Genomic DNA, 22,173 nt, shown 5'->3' with positions numbered 1-22,173 from the left:
ATGTTACTCTCGATACTGTTACTAAATTTGAATACAAACTCAATACAGTGTCAAACATGAAAAAATTGTAAATTTTTCTAAAATTCATTATTTTTATGCCATAAAGGTAAATGATTTTAAAACAAGTAAATATAGGACACATATTTGTACTGAGTTCCCCCCCCCCCCCCCCCCAAAAGAAGCAATTTTACAATTTACTAAATAGATAAATTGTGAAATTGATAAATGAATATTTCTTACAACCATAGTTTTGATAATATTCTTATAATTATGAGATGGAAAATTAAACTTGTATCATTAAATAAATCCAGTTGTTGGAAAAAGAAACGGAATACATGTACAAATTTTACATGTAGGTCAATTTTGACCATTGACATACTTATTTTCATTTTTATCTACTAATTTGCATTAAATTATTTGAAATACTTGAATAAATTAGCAATTTCAATCTAGAAAATATTAAAGAACATTGGTATTTAATAGTATCTAGACATTTATTTTACAATGCTTCATTAATATGAAAATTAATTTTCTGCGACATTTGAATTTTTTTGTTTTTCTTCACCTCAAATATGTACATTTTTTAAATTGACCCACATAATTAGTATGTATGTGAGTGGATATTCATAATACTAGACAATAAGTACATGTTTATTGAATTGTAACGTTTTGTTATATTTCAGATTAAGCCTTTGAATTGATGCAGGAAGTGATCAGTTTGGCTCCTACAGAAACTCCAGGAAGTTAATATAATGGATGTTGTTGGTAATTCTCCTGCCCCGATCACAAATTCCTACCAACATGTGTCAAACTCAGGTGACTGGGACCTGTAGACCTTTTGGATTTAACCCAAATTACATATATGTAAATTGGTGATATATATTATGTACAATATAAAAACTGAACATCAAGCTATGTTTACTTGTTTATATTTATTTATATCACTTATGAAAAATGCATTAAGAATTTATCACACATTTAAATTAATACCAAAGGGTATTTAAATCCACAGTACTGTTGTGATGGAATGATTTCTTATCATAGTCACAACGCAGGATAGAAGAACTTTCCAATTGTTTTTCCCAAGCTACTACCAGATCTCCAATATGCATGATGTCTGTAAAATCTGTTAAAAAAATTATGAAGAATTTTAAAATTTCAAATATAATTGATGACTTTCATCTAACCAAAAAAAAAAATTGTGGGGGGGATGGGGTTACTTTAAATATGAATGATTTTTCAGGAATTAATTTCTGATTTAAAATTGATATAAAATGTACACATGGTTAGACAGTAAAATGGGTAAAGATAAAACATAAGAAATTGATTGAGGCACATTTTATGTTTATTTGAAAGGAAGTGCATAAAAGGGTCAACAATTCAGTGGGTTTAGATATTGAAATAGGAGAGGTTCATTATGACTATGGCTCATAGTGAATCAGGAGACCGAGTGCCTGCCCCATTGACCATTGACATACTTATTTTCATTTTTATCTACTAATTTGCATTAAATTATTTGAAATACTTAAATAAATTAGCAATTTCAATCTAGAAAATATTAAAGAACATTGGTATTTAATAGCATCTAGACATTTATTTTACAATGCTTCATTAATGACTATGACTATGGCCGTGTCATAGTGAATCAGGAGACCGAGTGCCCCCCCCCCCCCCCCCCCCCCCAATATTAACTTTGAGTAATCATAACAAAATACATACTTGTGAATCAATTCCCCCTCCTCCAAGGGACCAATATTTTGTATGCATTCATAATAAGCTGTTCCTTTAACCAATCTGTTGAGACAGTTTGCCACAACAAAACCTTCGTGATCTGTGATGCAGGACACGCCCACTTCTTCAATCCTATGCACTGCAACATTTGGACTCCCTTCTTGAGGGCATTGCGATGACATTACTAGCCTATATGATCACCTGTTAGAATAATAGAAAACTAGTCTTAGAAATACATGCTGATGCACTTCTGAGCTTTGAGTAATCGTTTCGTTTTCATTAAAAGTCTCATATAAATAATTAGCCTAAATTAACAAACCATTGCATATCGACCTCGCATATCAGATGGTGAACAGGTGAAGGGCATTCGTCCGATTGATCCTCGCTGTTTTCTGAATAACTATCGTTTTCCACTAGTGGGGATGCGTCTCGCTGTACAACTGGTTCGTATTGGCAGGGCTGCACATTAACACTAAGCGATATATCTATTTCAGGAATACAATCTTCCGAATGATTTTCATATCGTGCCGCCATATTGAAATATCAGGTTCGCCTAAAGGGCAGATAACTCATACAATAAAATTTACCGGGTTGAAATTAACGATGTCGTATCTACCTGGATGATCGAAACAAAAATTATTCTTATGTGAAAACATTTAAGGAATGGTATTTTCTTACGGAATTTATTTGAAAAACGAACTTTGAAAATCGTTTCAGTTGACCTTTAAAAATATCTGGAGTAATTATCACTTAGAATTTGTCTCTCTATTGTTATATCAGCTGAGAGATGCAAGTTCCTGAGAAACTTCCGTTTACTTTGTCATGGTTGTCTAGTGAAGTTACAAATCTCATTGTTTTCATCTAATTTTTTTTTCATTTTGTTAAATTGCTGTTTAAAGTGCTATATTTTGCATATGTTTTAATTACTGAACTGTTGCTTCATGTACTTGCAAGTATTTTTCACATCTCAGCATTCTCTATGAAAGATGAAGATAGCAAACAGTGATCAATCTCATAACTCCTATAAACAATACAAAATAGAGAGTTGGGCAAACACGGACACCTGGTTATACCAGAGGTGGGATCAGGTGCCTAGGAGAAGTAAGCATCCTCTGTCGACCGGTCACATACTCCGTGGGACCCTATATCTTGATCAGGTAAACGGAGTTGTCCGTAGTCAAAATCAGTGTGCCAAAAAAAAAAAAAAACGGCCTAACTATCGGTATGAAGAAGTCAGAGAGCTTTTGACCCAATAATAGACTGTATTGGCAAACTATCAATTTATCAAAGATGTGTTTAGAATTTAGTTAAATACTGGTCTGTATCCTTCTAGTTATGACAAACATGATGTACAAAATCCATACTCCATGCAAAACTTACCTGTAATGTTTCCAATTTTATTCACAGCTTGATACTTCTTTTGTAATTATTACATGTTTTAATATTACACACAAGATGTGTTTGTGAAACACAAATGCCCCCGATAATGGCCAATTCCGAAGATGGCCGAGGTCACAAGGGGAAATATCTTGGTACCAGTAGAAACTTCTTGTCCAAAAAATGCTCATGTACAATATTAAAGCTCTAATATTTATCATTTAGAAGTTATGACCAATGTAAAAAAAAAAAAAGTAGGTCAAATGTCAAGATCAAAAGGTTCAATACCAATGCAAAGGTCTTGTAACAAGGAATACTCATGTGAAATATCAAAGCTCTATCACTTACTGTTCAAAAGTTATTAGCAAGGTTAAAGTTTTCAAAAAGTAGGTCAAACTCCAAGGTCAAGGTCACGGGGTCAAAAATGTTGGTACCCACGGAAAGGTATTGTCACAAGGAATACTCATGTGTAATATCAAAGCTCTATCACTTACTGTTCAAAAGTTATTAGCAAGGTTAAAGTTTCAGACAGAATGACAGACAGGACAAAAACAATATGCCCCCGATCTTCGATCTCGGGGGCCTAATTACAAAGGTCCAGTATTTTATTGCAAATTATCTCTAGAAAATTCAATTTGGACTTGAAATAAACCATACATACAATTCAGTATTATTGTTTGTAAGATATTGAATTTAAAGTTTGAAATACTTTATAATACTTTTTGTTCATTTGCAAAAATAGATAAATAAGAATAAAAATATTGATGTCCTATCGGTGTTGAAAATAAAAAAAAGTTGGAGTCCTATCACTATGCAAGTCAAAATAAATGTGTGTCCTATTACATTTTGCACTGGTCCCAATCCCACAATAAATATTGGCCAGTCCCTAACCATCCCCTGTCGACCGGTCACACCCACCGTGAGCCCCATATCCTGATCAAGTAAACAGAGTTATCCGTAGCCAAAATCAGTGTGCCAAGAACGGCCTAACAATCGGTATGAAACATGTCAGACAGCATTTGACCCAGTGATAGGTTGTATTGACGAACTAAAATGCTGACTTCAATCAAGACTGTTGAAACCCCTTTACCATCAACTTGTTTGTCAGTAGCTTACCTCGATTTAAAAACTGACTATACGCAGAACAAGCTCTTGAGTATCGAATCAGTTGAGAGATATAAACATCATATGCAGGTGATAATGGAATGTTCCTACATAAATGTGGGAAGTTGACGATGGAGAAGCTGAAATAATCCCGTTTTTCATACAGTTGAGTTGTCAGTTTGCCGTTAATGTCTACTTTCAATAAAATATCTAAGTATGAAGCAAAAGTGGACGACTCTGTGATGTCTTTTATTTGGAGTGCAAATGGATATATCGAATCGACATATGAATGAAAGTTATAGTCATCGATATATCTAAATGTCGAATTGAAGGCCACAGCAAGCGATTTCTTCTTCTCACGTAGAAGTTTTTGAATAAATTTTGCTTCATATGAATATAGAAACAGGTCAGCTAACACAGGAGCACATTTCGTGCCCATGGAAATTCCAACATACTGTTGGAAGACCTGATCACCAAAGACCACGGAGATATTGTCAATGAGGAACTCTAGCATATCTTTATTTCATCTTCAGAGTACTTGTGCGTGGAATCAGAGTGTATATGATAAAACATTTGTCAAACTATTCTGTTGATATACGGCCTAGTTAAGCTCCAATTCTAATTTGTAAACGTTGAAAATTGAAAGTCCCGCCATCTATAGAGGCTGCCATGATGTGGAACTCTTTGTATTCAAGACCGCAAAAATCAATAATTTTGACGTCACACCGTCTGTTCCGGTTTTGATGAGATAAGGTCATCAAACACAATGCAATCGGATCACGGGCTCGTCCTTTTCCGTAACCGATAAGAAGGTTCATTTGTGGATACGGAAATAGCCGAGTAATTACTATTGAACATGTTGAGGTTCGTGGCATTTGTATGGAGAAACGTGTGCCGTCTGTCTGGTCTGCGACTAGACAGAACGTCTTCTTTTCTCGATTTCTTCTTACGAAAGTCTTTACAACTCCAAACTTAACTGTTCGTGACGTGTCATGTTTACAGTGCTGCTGATGAAATAAACCGGAGCTGACGATGTGACGTTATAAATCAAACTTTGATGGCCGCTCTCTTAACGGCGGGTAATTTCAATTAAATGATAGCTTAATATTGAATTAATCGTTAATCAAGGATTTGTGTTGTTAAAGACTGTCAGTTACGATATCGGTAAGTAATACATGTACTTTATTAAAAAAAAGCAACAATCTGGTTAGGGTTACCTTTCCCTTTAACCCCTGCTTGACTATTAGGGTACATAATATGTTGTACGGTGTGACCGTTGAGGCGAGCGAAGCCCATTAACATCTTGCAACACGACTTATAGACATTGTATCCGCCTCTTCATTAAACGCGGGAAATATAACGCGGTGGATGTAAACAGTTATATTGTAACGTCATATTAGCTCCAATGTTTTTTCTTCTTCTCTCAAACCAAGCAAAAACAAAACGTTTGAAGCTATAAGAAAGCTTGTCTGGAATTTAAAAACGTTTATGGTACTTTCTAAACCATATAATTATTTTAATTACTGGTTTGTCCATGAAGTATACCGCAGTGACGGCGACATTTTTCCAGAAGCATTATGGGTAATACTCGTATTTTTTTCAGCTGATGAAGAGCAAATCACGTGACTCATATGTGTAATCATTGGAGCAAGCTCGTCGCGACGCGAGCTTCGCTCGCTATAATATATCCAAACGTGGTATTGAAACAATATTTAAATCACAACAACGAGGATAATTCTGGATGCGAGTCAAGTTTCCTATTCTTAACCATGTTTAAAAAACTTGGTTCGCTGATAGTTTATGAGTTTATTTGCACATATCTTTCATTATCTAAGAATGTTCGCGGTTTCTCCCGTGGGGATCTGGAAATATATATTCAATACCCCCTGCTTGTCGTAAGATGCAACTAAATGGGGCGATCTTTCGGATGTGACCGCAAAAACTCAAGGAACCGTGTCAAAGCAGGTGTGGCACGATAAAGTGTATAAAAAGCTATCTTCTTTGCTCAAAGACCGTTTAAGCGCCGAGCATATGTCTAAATTTTGTAGTCCTTCACCGTCAATGGTGGAAGATTCTTGAGTGGGACGTTAAATATTAATTTAACCGTTTGATTCTCCATTTTTTTGGTTAGTTCTACTTATTGCGAATCACGATCATCGATTACCAAGGTTTCGTACACAATAATTAAAACCCTCTTAAAAATACTCATATATGTATTATTTACTAATATTAACATTCCTATGGAAAGTACCACGACATATCAGGTTTTCTCGGTCTCAACATATTTTAAAAACAATGTAGAGAAATACATTATCAGCTGCCATACCACAACTTAAGCATGCTTTTTTTCGTATACAATAATTGTGTATATATGTATTTTAATCACGATTTGGAATGATATCTTTGTTGGTTGTATATTGTTAAAAGTTCCGCTCGAGAACCTTTCACTCATATGGAGACGTCACTATTGCCAACGAAAGGCTGCAAAATTTAGGCCTTTGATCGGCGCTTACGGCCTTTAAGCGGGGGGGGGGGGGGGGGGGGGGGGGGGGGTCGGGGGGGTGTCTTTATCGTGCCATACGGGACCTCGGTTTTTTGCGATCTTATCCGAAGGACCGCACAGTTTAGTTGCCCCTTATGACAAGCAAGGGGAACTGAGGACCTATTCTAACCCGGATCCCCACGGGATTGTGATTGTTAATGATATATAATCATAATAAGTCACATAGACAGAGCATGTTTACACAGTGTGTATCAACTAGAAGGCCCTGGAGAAGACTAGTGCGTGCGCTAATCAGGTCACCTTCTTGAAATAAAGTATCTTTATCATCATTGATAACGACTACATGTACACAGTGGCTGTATGGAAATGGGTCATTGCAACTTTACTTACTTTTTAAATTGAAATCGCCATAGATGTGACCCTTAACGTTGTACAGCAAAGGTTGGTTGAATATTGTTTAACATTCCGCTCGAGAGTATTTCAATCATATGGAGACGTCACCACTGCCGGTGTAGGACTGCAAAGCTCGGCGCTTATGGCCATTAAGCAGGGGATCTTTATCGTGCCACACCTGATATGCCGTGTCGCGGCAGGTGTGGCACGATAGAGATCCATCCCTGCTCAAAGGCCGTATGTGCCGAGCATAGGCCTAGATTTTGCAGCCTTTCACCGGCAATGGTGATGTCTCTATATGAATGAAAAATTCTCGAGAGGGACGTTAAACTATTTATGCAATCAATCAATAAATGTTGATGGACATCTTATAACAATGATACGAGGAAATCAAACCCACAATAGGCTCGCCAGAACAGAGCAATAACAATTAAAAACGATGTGTATGGGAAACACTGTTGTTCTCGCACGGTAGCAAAGTAAGTATGGTCCAAAAGAAAGGTTTTATCACAAGGAATACATACGTAAAATGAGCTGCTAAGGTTAGTTTTCAAAGGTAGGTCAAACTTTCCAGGTGAAGGTCGAATATTTTGTTACCAAAAGGAAAGGTCTTATCACAAAGAATACACGTGTGAAATATGAAAGTCTTGTCACAATACAATGAAAAGTTATAGCCAATGTTAAAGTTTATGCGGACAAACAGATGGACAGACCAAATACTATATGTATACACCCCCGAATCTCCGATTACAGGGATATTAAAAAACCAGTGAATTAGTACAACGCAAGGTACGCCTACTTACAGGTACAGTGTATTTCTTAAACCTTGTCGTTTATCACGATAATTAAGTAAGAAATGTAGTAGGAGTATTTTCAAGTAATACATTGATTTTTAGAAAATACCTGCACCGGTATATTTCAGGAAGTTAGTTGGCATTGTAGTTCACAATTACAACTTATTCACGAGGAAATCGCTGTCATTAAGATTTGTAGCGATATTTAAGGCAAAAACATATAAATAATCATATATATATCTTAAAGTTCCGGGGAAACTGTCACGTGATCTTTTACACTCCTAGATATACCCCAGCAATTTTTAGAGTTTTCAATCATGTAGCACATTTCCTCTTTTACCGTACTGTACCCAGTAGTTTATAACAACAGGTGGTATCTCTTTTGCTGTACATGAATGGCTCATCTGCACCAGTTGTTTGAACCAGTCATGAACGTCATTTAGAACCGTATACATCCTCCGTTATTGGTAAGGATTTGTCGCAGTTAAGTATGTTTTTTAGCCTTGAGGATTCATTTCGTAAACAGCTACCTACACATTGTTCGACCGAGATAGGTTTAGACAACGGTAGCGTGTTAAACAATACCAAACTTCATTATAACTCCGGCAGTGACAGACAAAACACGTGTTAAGATGAAATACGATATGAACCCTAAATTAGTTTCATCGTGACGTTGTCTATTTCAATACCAATTGAAAGCTCATTCATGGCATGACTTTGCATGTTGCATCGATTAGATGTACATGTGCATACATGTATATAGTGTTAAATATCAAAATCATGAAATGTTCGCTAAAATAAAAAAAACACACAACTAATTCAGGCCATACAAGACATAGCTGAAATAAATTTGGCAAATTCCAATAAATGTATGATATCAAAATGAGTTTAGGAGTATAATGATGCAATGAAATGCACTACACCGACGATGTAACTATTAGTGATTGTCTTCTTAAACATTGTCTCCCTGTGCACTGACGATTGCTATACCTCAAATCGCATACAACTTGAACTACAATTTATTTTTTCATTATCATCAAGAGCATCGTAAATTGTTAGTGTGTAAAGACATTGTATATAGACATTCTAAAATATGTTAAACATGATTATTTATTTTCCCTGTTTTATCTCCCTTGTTGATAGTCTACTGTTTCTTAATTTCGTTCATTAGGGTTGCCCCCTTGGCAACACCTGTCACCGCTTGAGGAACATCATTATACGAGTATCGGCGCTATCCTTTATATATTTTCATGTTGGATTATTCCGTTACTCGCCAGTAAGTTAAGCAAAGATCACTTTTGACTTGTTAAGTAATAGTCCAATATTCTATGTCAATCAAATGGAACGGAATAAGGTCTGATATCCCCCAGAGATCTTGCTTTTCCATTGATATTTTGTTGGCGGTGGTGGGATATGAAATAACAGCAGCGCCCTCAAAGTTTATGTATGTATTTGATTGGAGTGATTAACTGTGGAACTCTTTGGGTGTGTGAGAGATGGTTCAAAACTTTGCATTCATATCTACACATTGTCAGATAGAGGAAAGTGATTGGCAGCGTTTAGCTAATTTTCTGCATTGCAAAGAAAAGTAAACAACTGGAGTGTTCAAGTAATTACAATTACACACCTCACTTGTTTGTCAAGATGTCAGGCAGAATTTATAAACATCTCTACAATGGGTTTGGTTGAAAAATTACCCCCTCTTCCATACAAAGTCACTTCACACGAGGAATAAATCACTTCGAGGCTTTATAGATTGATTATACAATGTATATTGTTTACCGTCCCTCGCGAGAATATTTCACTCACATGGAGACGTCACCATTGCTGGTGAAGGGCTGCAAAATTGTTTAACGTCCCTCGCGATAATTTTTCACTCACATGGAGACGTCACCATTGCCGATGAAGGACTGCAAGATTTAGGCCTATGCTAGGCGCTTAGGGCCATTGAGCAGGGATGGATCTTTATCGTACTACACCTGCTGTGACACGGTACTCCAGTTTTTGCGGTCTCATCCGAAGGACCGCCTCAATCAGTCGCCTCTTACGAATGGCTAAATGCATAGAAGTTCCATACAGTATTTGTTCTGAATGAAAGGCATTAAGTCATTATCATGACCAAATGTATAAAAAGATACTATGTTGAATTAAAGAAGTTTATGTTGTATGACCTGTACTATAGTTCGGGGGGTGCATTTTACAAAAGAACTTACGACTTACGACCAACTTTGCATATTGGAATTCTTCGGCGTATTGTAAGATAATTCACTCATATGTAAATTAGTGAAGAAATAATGTTGAAAATTAAGTTTAAGAAATGTAATAATTCCTTCATTCAAACTAATATCTGTGTAATACAATTTCAGACTTGCGACTTTGTCGTAAGTTGTATTGTAAAACGCGCTCCTGAACTTCAACGCAGAGGCCTAAATTTTACAGCCCTTTACCGGTAATGATGACGTCTCCATATGAGTGAAATATTCTCGAGTGGGACGTTAAACAATACACTATCAATCATAAGTCTGGGTGGGTGGAGGTGTGGTGATAGGGAAAAATATTCATATTAACGAAACAAAATGAATGCATGTGAATTGAAAAGCTATCATTTATTCGTGGTTCAATCATGAGAGGATTTTTATTAGAGTTTTCCTATTTAAGCGTTTCGTTGTCAAATTACAGCCCCCCCCCCCCCCCCCCCCCCCCCCCCCCCCCCCCGCAATATTCATAATATATATTATGAATCAGTGGGATAAGATATTTTTTAAAACGTGGATAAATTAGTGTTCTGTGATAATGACACGTATATTTAAGCTTCCTGGAACATGAAAAAATGTATAAAGAGACACCATAGATCAGAGAGAAATATTTATTCGTGGTTCGAATTTCCTCCATTATTTACATATAGGTTATAGTGCAATAATAATATATATCCTTGACCCAGGCGTCTAAGCGTTTACGTGTTAGAATTGACGCGGTCATGCTACGCGCGGGACTTGAACTTATAACCTCCTGGTTACGATTAACCAACAAAACGGGTTTAAATACATAGCACAGCGACGAATATTTGATCGTTACAGTACTTCTCCATTATCTCTCGCCAAAACTTTCTTTTAAGAAACGAGGACAGGGCAAAATTAATTCAATCATGGATGTAAACCCGAGCCTAATGGCCCAGCCTAACACCCGATTCATTCAGGTAATACTGAGACGCATTGCTACACGCAAATATCAATATTTATCATTAGCTTTGATTCACTGAAAGATAGAATAAGGGAAATACTTATGTCATTTAGCAGACATCATGTACTGACCCGATATCACAATGATCCCCCTTCCCCCATGCTTTAATATACACTGCACAAGAGTTCTTTGTTTTCACATTGTTTTGAATGCACAAATAGCTTTTTCAATCATTTTTTTCTTTGTTCATAAGGTCCACTGAGACCTAATCTCGGAGCCCACGATATTTGGTCTGAGATATACGTAGCTATTCTTTAATATGTTCCAAACAATTACCGATATAGCACTACACAGTGCAACATTCAATGGCCGAAGAGCTCAATGACAAATCTCTTGACCGGAAACATTGTCATCCAATTTATATTTTCGACTATTTTTATTTGCATTCGCCTATGGGTAATATTCGCGAGGTAGCCAATCTAAATACACCTAACTCATGAATACAGTAACAAATCCCCCGGACTTAACGAGAGGATTGTCACGCATCTCGCCTGCGAATAGTAAATAGTTCATTTATGTTTACATTTATGTCGCATGCTGTTTATCTTTACTAAAACAGCTCACTGAAGCTTGTTTTTGCTTGCAATGACTAATAACAAGACATTGAGAATGTCATTTATTTAATATAACAAATGACGAAAAAGTGAGAGTTCACAACATGATAAGGGGAGATCAGCATATTTTACACATTGATACCATATTGTGGACACGTCACTCATGGTTTTCTCTACCTATAAACACTGTTACATAATACTGACCACTGTTACATAATACTGACCACTGTTACGTAATACTGACCACTGTTACATAATACTGACCACTGTTACGTAATACTGACCACTGTTACATAATACTGACCACTGTTACATAATATTGACCACTGTTACGTAATACTGACCACTGTTACGTAATACTGACCACTGTTACATAATAATGACCACTGTTACGTAATACTGACCACTGTTACATAATAATGACCACTGTTACGTAATACTGACCACTACTGACCACTGTTACGTAATACTGACCACTGTTACGTAATACTGACCACTGTTACGTAATACTGACCACTGTTACATAATACTGACCACTGTTACGTAATACTGACCACTGTTACGTAATACTGACAAATTCATACAGAAGAGAGCCCTAAAGAGCAAATGGATGGCGAATGATCTGATTATATCCAGCGTACATATTCAATGAAAGGTGAAGGTAACGAACAGTGATCAATCTCATAACTCCTACAAGCAATACAAAATAGAGAGTTGGGCAAACACGGACCCCTGGACACACCAGAGGTGGTATCAGGTGTCTAGGAGGAGTATGCATCCCCTATCGACCGGTCACTCCCGCCGTGAGCCCTATATCTTTATCAGGTAAACGGAGTTATCCGTAGTCAAGATCAGTGTGCCAAGAACGGCCTAACAATTGGTATGAAACAAGTCAGACAGCATTTGATCCAATTATAGGTTGTGTTGGCAAACTAGATTGTTATAACAACCATATGTCTGTGTTTTTGTCTTTGCAAATCTTCCATTGATAGACACTTCATCACGAATGCGCTGTGTATACCTACAGAAATATTTGATAAATATAGTACATAATACGTCTGTTTCGTCCGACAGAAATGAAAGTAGAATGTAGATATTTATAGGAAATAACTTCCATTTTTGAAAAGACATAACGTCCGACAGAAATGAAAGTAGACGGAAATAAATTTCATTTTTGAAAAGACATGGGGGCATGAAGTGCACCACTTCATAATTCTATCGTAAATATGAAATATGGCGGCAGTTCTTAACCTCATCTATTTTTATACCCCCCGCAACAAGTTGTTGGGGGGTATACTGGAATCGGGTTGTCCGTCTGTCTGTCCGTCCGTCCGTCCGTCTGTAGACGCAATGGTTTCCGGGCTCTAAAGCATTATCCTTTCCACCTACAGTCACCATATCATATATATGGACTACCCATCGGATGAAGATGTTCCCTATCGATTTTGGGGTCCAAAGGTCAAGTGCACTGGACATCGAAGTAGCAATATGGTTTCCGGGCTCTAAAGCGTTATTCTTTCCACCTACAGTCACCATATCATACATATGGACTACCCATGGGATGAAGATGTTACCTATCGATTTTGGGGTCCAAAGGTCAAGCGCACTGGACATCGAAGTAGCAATATGGTTTCCGGGCTCTAAAGCGTTATCCTTTCCACCTACAGTCACCATATCATACATATGGACTACCCCTGGGATGAAGATGTTCCCTATCGATTTTGGGGTCAAAAGGTCAAAGGTCAAGTGCACTGGACATCGAAGTATCAATATGGTTTCCGGGCTCTAAAGCGTTATCCTTTCCACCTACATTCACCATATCATACATATGGACTACCCATGGGATGAAGATGTTCCCTATCGATTTTGGGGTCAAAAGGTCAAAGGTCACGCGCACTGGACATCAAAGTAGCAATATGGTTTCCATTTAAATTCTTTAACGGCTTTTTTCATCGCATGTAGATGCTGTGTTCCTAGATACCTTTTGGATCATAATACTGAAGTTTTACCTATTACCAACACCCTTTGGGAGATTGGGGTAAGTGGAGGGGGGTATTCTTAGTGAGCATTGTTCACAGTACCTCTTGTTTGGAATAAAATAGTATATCCTACATTCAGTGCCGTCATTTTCTCTTGGAATTGACAGGTGAAAATATTTACCTGAGGGTGGACCTGGTTGTCTTTCGGGTCTGGAGATATTTAAGGGGGTTTCGGTTTCGAATTCTAATCATACGAATAAAGTTGACAACCATTTCATACAATATATGCAGACCACGATTTCCCCAGTTTGATTCAAAAACAAAAAAGTTAATCAAAACAATTTGAGTCATATCAATAATATTTTCCTAGGAAGGTCGAGGACTGACCAGCTGTGGAATAAGCCCATGGACAGTACCCTGAAGCCTCTTGGTTTTTGTCTCACATGAGCTGAAAACTCAAGTGAGCTTTTCTGATCGCCTGTTGTTCATCATCTGTTCATCTGTCTGTAAACTTTTTACATTTTCGACTTCTTCTTTAAAACCACTTGTCCAATATCAACCAAACTTGGCAAAGAACATCCTTGGGTGAACGGCTTTCGAGTTTGTTCAAACGAAGGGTCATGCCCCCTTCAAGGGGGAAATAATCGCAAAAATATGGTGGGGTCATTAAATTTTTCTTCTTCTCAAGAACCACTGGTCCAGAAGAACTGAAATTTACGTGACAGCTTCCTGACATAGTGTAGATTCAAGTGTGTTCAAATCATGGACCCCGGGGGTAGGATGGGTCGCAATAGAGGATCAAATTTTTATATACATATATATAGGGAAAATCTTTCAACATCTTCTCAAAAACTCCTGGGCTAGGAAAGTACAGATTTACATGATATTTCCTAAGATAGTGCAGAGTTAAAATCATGACCCCCGAGTAGAAAAAAAACTTTTAAAAATCTTCTCAAAACCATTGGGCCAAGAAGTTTAAATTTACATGAAAACTTATTCCTGACATAATACAGATTCAAGTTTGTAAAAATCATGGCCCCCGGGGGTAGATTGGAATAAGAGATCAAAGTTTTACACGCTAATATATAGAGCAAATACTTAAACATGCAAACCAAGGTGACTCAGGTGAGCGATGTGGCCCATGGGCCTCTTGTTACATTTTAGCACGATTCACATTCACATAACACGTCTAAAACATCCGGCTTTCCCTTAAGTTTTCTTTCCCGTCCGCTTTTCTCTCCATAGGCACACATTTGTATAGATATATAAAAGTGGGTTCATAGATATAAAGTATATATTAATATAATTAAATATCATTAATACTGGAAAAGAGTTTGAATAATGGTCGTGTGCTAAACAATCATACCACGAGACAGTGACGGGCAACCAGCGTGTTCAGATGGAATACGACACGATTGATTAAGTTTCATCGGGATGTCTATTTCAATACCAATTAAAAGTTTATTCATGATTTGCAGGAAACACCTACAATCATGTTTACAGATATTCTATCAATTATCGATTAAAATGATAGCTCTCTGTACACATTGCTGTGTATAGTGTTAAATATCAAAACTCTGGAATGTTCATTAAAAGCAAGGACACGATTTCAAGTCATGCAATATACACCACAGAAACAGCTACGTCACATTTGTATACGATGTGTCAAAACGAAATTCAGAAGCTAGTTCATAAGTACTATGAAACTTACACGTAGAAAGGAAATTTATTGTGGCATGTATGTTGAACTACCTATTATTTCAATACCTGTGATTTCTCCTGTTCTTTGCACGGGTAATTCATGAACATCCTGCGTACCAAGAGATTCTAAACGATTTGCACAGTAAACGATAAAATTGGATATTTTTAACCAGTACATTTACTCAGCACTAAATCAATGCTGTAAACAGTGTCCTTTCACTGCCAGAAGAAAGCTGGAGACGGTTTTTTTTTTTTATTTCTACAGTTCAAGTATCTCTCTCTCTCTCTCGCTCTCGCTCGCTTTCTGTAGTCTCCAATATCTACCTGAGGGACATATAATATTTTCCTGCAATAAATGTACATGTTTTCTGCGTGATGTATGTATAAGACGTAAGAAACGGTTGTGAGATTTTAGATATGTCAACTAGCAGAACTAATTGGTTTAGGGATCAACTTCATATTAGTATAACTGTTCGATAAATAGTTCATCTAGAATTAACAATTTAATTTCCTTATTGATAGATAGTTCATCTAGAATTAACAATAGTTCATCTAGAATTAACAATATGATTTCTTTATTGATAGACAGTTCATCTAGAATTAACAATAGTTCATCTAGAATTAACAATATGATTTCCTTATTGATAGATAGTTCATCTAGAATTAACAATATGATTTTTTATTGATAGATAGTTCATCTAGAATTAACAATATGATTTCCTTACTGAGAGATAGTTCGTCTAGAATTAACAATTATGATTTCCTTATTGAGAAATAGTTCATCTAGAATTAACAATTTAATTTCCTTATTGAGAGATAGTTCATCTAGAATTAACAATTTAATTTCCTTATTGAGAGATAGTTCATCTAGAATTAACAATTTAATTTCCTTATTGAGAGATAGTTCATCAGAATTAACAATTTAATTTCCTTATTGAGAGATAGTTCATCTAGAATTAACAATATGATTTCCTTATTGAGAGATAGTTCATCTAGAATTAACAATATGATTTCCTTATTGAGAGATAGTTCATCTAGAATTAATACAGGTTGATTCCCTGATATGTTTTGTTGACGTTACATCTTCGTGCATGTTCGTGTAACGGCACCAATATCGCACTCAATGTCCAGACAAACAGCAGACGACAGACAACAGATCAGGCACACAATGTCCAGACAAACAACAGACAACAGATCAAGCACACAATGTCCAGACAAACAGCAGACGACAGACAACAGATCAGGCACACAATGTCCAGACAAACAACAGACAACAGATCAAGCACACAATGTCCAGACAAACAGCAGACGACAGACAACAGATCAGGCACACAATGTCCAGACAAACAACAGACAACAGATCAAGCACACAATGTCCAGACAAACAGCAGACGACAGACAACAGATCAGGCACACAATGTCCAGACAAACAGCAGACGACAGACAACAGATCAGGCACACAATGTCCAGACAAACAGCAGACGACAGACAACAGATCAGGCACACAATGTCCAGACAAACAGCAGACGACAGACAACAGATCAGGCACACAATGTCCAGACAAACAGCAGACGACAGACAACAGATCAGGCACACAATGTCCAGACAAACAGCAGACGATAGACAACAGATCAGGCACACAATGTCCAGACAAACAGCAGACGACAGACAACAGATCAGGCACACAATGTCCAGACAAACAGCAGACGACAGACAACAGGTCAAGCACACAATGTCCAGACAAACAGCAGACGACAAACAACAGATTAAGCACACTTAAGCTGTCAGTTCAGGTGAGCAAAAGTTTAGTAGGTGACTTAAATACATTTTTTTTTTTTTTTTTTTTTAGAAAAGTCATTTAATCAGTTACAATCTAATTTTAAACGTGAATCCAGGCTGTTTTTTTACATTGCTTAAAAGGCACGGTTTTATATGAAGGACAAATTGAACTAATTATACATTGTGTTACGATGTTTGTGATAATTCAGAAGGGTGGGTACAGTGTAAAATTGGTTTTATGTTTTTTCGTATCACCATCATTATATTATTCTCAATGAATTGTCTTCTTCATTTATATGTACAATATAGCAACGCGCCTTTTGGCATAAAGAAAGTATAGATTTCCTGATTTTCAAATACCCCCCCCCCTCCGAAAGTCAGCCCCGTCGATGTGTTGTTCGGTTTAAAAGTGGTTTTTTTTTTCATGGTTTGGGACAACTGTTCGCTCGTATAGAACATTTGTACATTGTCAAGTTAAAACATATTGGTCCAATCAGGCATGCATTAATTCTTGCAAACCCTGATGTATAATTCATAGAAATATGAGTACGGATTCTATATATATCAAAACAACGCTGAACAGCGCATTTCTCAATGAAAAAAAAAATAATAAAAAAACCGAATATCAATGAATGCAAAAACATTTCAGATTGCGGTAAACTTTTATTATTTGACTGAATTGGACTTTTCGAAAATAGATTTTGCACACAACAATATAGATTCAGGTTCCACTTGTAACTTGGAAATAGTTTTCTTTTTTGTATCATTTTTATCCCATAACACCAACTTTAATGTATCTTTTAGTCACCATGCTCCTTAGCCTAATGTACATGTAACAAATATTCATCTGTACGATCAACCCTCTGCTAATCACGAAAATCTATATATGTTCTCCATCAGAAAAATCTTAGACAGCAGTAAGTATTTGACACTAAATCACCCGTGTAGTGAGACTGTTTCATACGTCTGCCTACACACTGAAAAAACTGAAGGAGTTTCTACAGAGCAAACAAATGGCAACCCTTGCATTGGAGAGTGGATAGTTTGAAAACAATGGAATGGGATCGTCACGGTTTTGTCTATTTTGAGACCCAGTTCAAAATCCGTAGATATACGGTGCAAGAGGTACACAAATGACTTAAAGAGGGGGGGGGGGATTAAAAAGGATCATAATTCCACATTTATGAGCATAATATAGAGTTTGGCAATAGATGAAGTTCATATGCAGTACACGTTATTTTCAAGTGTTGCACTATTAATTATTGGTACATCGTACGTTAGATATAGTACAATACACGTGAAGATAGGGATTATCTACATAATACATGTACACTGTAAGCAGCGTTCTAAATCAACACCTTTAAAAAATTATTCTCTCTGATTCATATGTTAGTTCCAAAAGATACAAGGCAATGATTAGTATAGGTACACAATATTTAACATTTCTCACGTTTTTTTAAAAATTATTTTACACGATTTGAAATTTGACTTCCGTATGCTTCAGTTGTAATGAGAATTTAAAAAATTCCGATTTTAACTCGTGAGCATGCCTTAATTAGCATGAGTCTTGGACTGTACTGCACAAATGTACGTCTTAATGACTTCAGTTCGATCCGTTTGGAGACGATGTAATGTTGATAGCTTATAAAGGTTTGTCCCAATGTGTTGTAGACACTTTAAAAAAAATCTGTCTTATACGTAGACGTTTGAACTTGACCTTTAATGCCGACCGATTAGCAACACAGTTACACGTACTTTTCAGATCGGATCAGATCTGACCGATAATCGAATCCACAACCCCCTACTCCCACCCTGTTTCCAACAGTAACTTTGCGTTTGTGAACTATATCAATTTTCAATAAATTGTCGATGTAATAATGAAAAGATTGGTACTGAATGTGAAAAATCACTTTTTCATGTAATAGATCCCATTCAATGTTTTTTAAAACATTTATTCAATATCAAACCCATTGATTTTAATGAGATAGTAATACTCATTTCGGTGATTTTTTTTCTCACCCCCAAATCATCTTATTCCTTTCTAATATGATAAAAAGAGATATATGAATGATATTTTAAAACTTTGAAATGACGGCATGTTTCTTAAAAGTTACACTAGGAGCCACCAATCTGTATAGCAGGTTGAAGTTTTGTCCAGGAAGCAAAAATGCAGGGGACATGATCATTTAGATTTGGAAATAAATGCCTAAAATAGTTATTTTTAACAGAAAATGACTTGTATGAGTCACTTGGACTCATTTTAATTGTTTCAAAACAATTGGACAAAATGCCCTTTACTATCCCTTTAAATTGGGCGGCGGCTGACACTGAGGAGGATGTGAAAATTGTGTTTACTTCCGATTTCGTTACGAAATAATTCAGAGATCTGATCTTGTTTACTTTCCTACAATATACCCGTATCATGTTAATGGCAGAGCATTTTCCAAAAGGTCAAAACGTTTATTTGAATCATGTAGAAATCATTTTTTGTTCGTCTGTGGGAAAATTTAACACCTGCACTTAATACAAGTGCATGTCTTTGACAAATTAATAATTTACAATGCAAATTTTGAAGTTATCAACCAACAACAGAAACATTATTTTTTTTTTCAATTATTGAATAGGTCATTGAACGAACCACGCATTATGGTGTAAAACAGCATGTTGATTGCACGATAATTTTTACACAACACGGCAGTACACTGTACCACTGTAGACAAAGAAGGGTTTTTCCAAAGTTAAATAAGGTAGTTTAATATACATGAATATACTAGAGTAATACTACTGTTTGATACATATTTTGGAAACACACGAGGTTAGGACTAGGCATACTCCATGAAACTCTACAACGCACTGCGGAAGTGGTGTACTCGATTTGGCAAACAATGATGAATTTACAGAACGACAAAGAGATTATGACAGTTAGTAATCTTCAGAGTATATACAGTGTCTTACAAAATATTAAGACTGTATTTATAAACGCAAGTTATACTACTGGCTGTACTCGATAGCAATAGGAACGATGGCAGGACTATTACCTGTGAGGGTAACCTGTATGACGCTCAGGCTGAGAGTGACGGGTCTCTGTTGTAGACCTTACGAACAAGTATCACGCTTTTTGTTTGAACGATTAAAAAGCCAGATTGGAACAGTTCATGACATCTGTGTCAGTGAACTTATCATAATTTTGCCGTGGACGATAAAATCTGACACCATTCATTAAAAAAAAAAAATGTTGATCTTGCAAGAGAATATTTCATTTTGCTGGGTCTCGAAGAATATCAAAATTAAATATTATATTTCTAATAAAAAGTAAATAAATTCATACTATATTTGGTACGTATTGGTTATCATGGCAACGATCCGAAAGCATTAAGAGTACGGTTTCTGTGTTGGTTTGACCCCCAGTGTGATTACGTACATAGACAGTATGTGTCATTCATTATTTATTTCTAATGTACACAGGATCACGATGTGGTATAATTCCCGGTTTATATCATCATGATTTCGTGCAATATTCTTATATTCATGATGATGATTAGGTGTAATACTTTTTAAAAAGGTTATTGACTGACTATTGAGAAATATGTCTTCTCGAGGTTGTTGGTTTGTTGCGCGGTGCAAAGCTTGCAAAGGTCCGTAGAGGTAAAGTAGTCCCTGGACTTTTTATGGATCAGTTAAATCCAGGGTATCCTATATAGAATTTGTAGAGAAATTATTTAAGAATAATGGCCTGATATATGTGACCAGGATTTCGTGTATTGATTGTTTATTTATTCTACTCTTTCACTCAAATTGAGAATTGAACAACTGTAAGTGAAGTACCACACATTTAGACCTATGCTTAGCACACAGGGCCGTAGCAGTGAGGGTTCTTTATCGTACCAACTTGTGCCGCGACATGGGACCTTTGTTTCTAAGGTCATCTTTGAAGGAAATGTGCATAATTTCCTTGAATGTTAAAAATATAATCATCCAAGAGATATTCTTCTGCAGCAATTTCATGACATTGGTGTTCCTTTTTAATTGAACTATATTCTATAGGGTAGTTCTGAGTATTCATATAACTTGAATTGCAAATTTATTTCTTATGTTCATAACTTCTAAGCGCTTTTGACAAATTAATTTTTGCACTATATATATATATATATATATATATATATATATATATATATATATATATATATTAAAAGAAATAGAATAAACAGTACACAAAGTTAAAAATTTAACGCAAGCGCTTTCATTTTATAATCCTCAGGCGTTACATTTTAAAATAGTTCAAAAACTATTTCTTTTAATATTTTATACCGGACACTGTGATTTTAAAAAAAAAACACAATTTGGATATATATATATATATATATATATATATATATATATATATATATTACAAATTATTTATTTTATTTTCATCTAACGGGCTGGATTGATCTATGTTAGTATTGATCTATATTATTCTATATTATATGTATATCTGTATGTGTGTGACTGTAGGTGGAGGGTTTTGTAAGTGTGTGTGTTTGTGTAGAACATGTTGATCTATAAAAAATCATTTCATAGCAAATTCAACAAAACTCTTATTAACTATTTTCATGTAAACTTTATTACAATATTGTTAAATCTTCAAAAAATCCTTTTTATCAATCATACCTTTGTACTTGACCTTTGTATTTGGGAGAGGGCCTACATAAGCTATGCCTGTTGCCCAATCCTGTTGAGCTTCTCAATAAATGTGTTTAAATTAAATTAAGGTCATCTTCGAAAGACCCACTATTCTCACTTCTAAATGGCAAGAGCGGGGCTCGAACTCACGACCCCCTGGTAGCGATTGACTGTACATTGTTTAACGTCCCACTCGAAAACATTTCACGCATATGGAGACGTCACCATTTCTGGTGAAGGTCTGCAAAATTTAGGCTCATGCTCCGCGCTTATGTCCATTGAACAGGAAGGGATCTTTATCGTGTCACACCTGCTGTGAAATGGAGCCTCGCTTTAAGTGGTCTCATCCGAAAAAC

At 36.1% G+C, this 22,173-nt stretch overlaps 1 long non-coding RNA gene across 1 annotated transcript; it reads right to left on the bottom strand.

The window, feature by feature from the left end:
• Window positions 1-913: 913 nt before the first annotated feature.
• LOC125676942 (uncharacterized) lies at window positions 914-2,455 on the bottom strand. Its single transcript, XR_007370883.2, has 3 exons — window positions 2,051-2,455; window positions 1,720-1,932; window positions 914-1,126 (listed from the first exon to the last, which is right to left on the bottom strand). It is a non-coding gene; the product is annotated as an uncharacterized LOC125676942 (long non-coding RNA).
• Window positions 2,456-22,173: the final 19,718 nt, after the last annotated feature.

This window comes from Ostrea edulis, chromosome 3 (assembly GCF_947568905.1).
Source record: "Ostrea edulis chromosome 3, xbOstEdul1.1, whole genome shotgun sequence".
Classification (NCBI taxonomy): Eukaryota; Metazoa; Mollusca; class Bivalvia; order Ostreida; family Ostreidae; genus Ostrea; species Ostrea edulis.
Note: the sequence above shows the minus strand (reverse complement) of the source record. Positions and strands in the feature narration are given on the sequence as shown.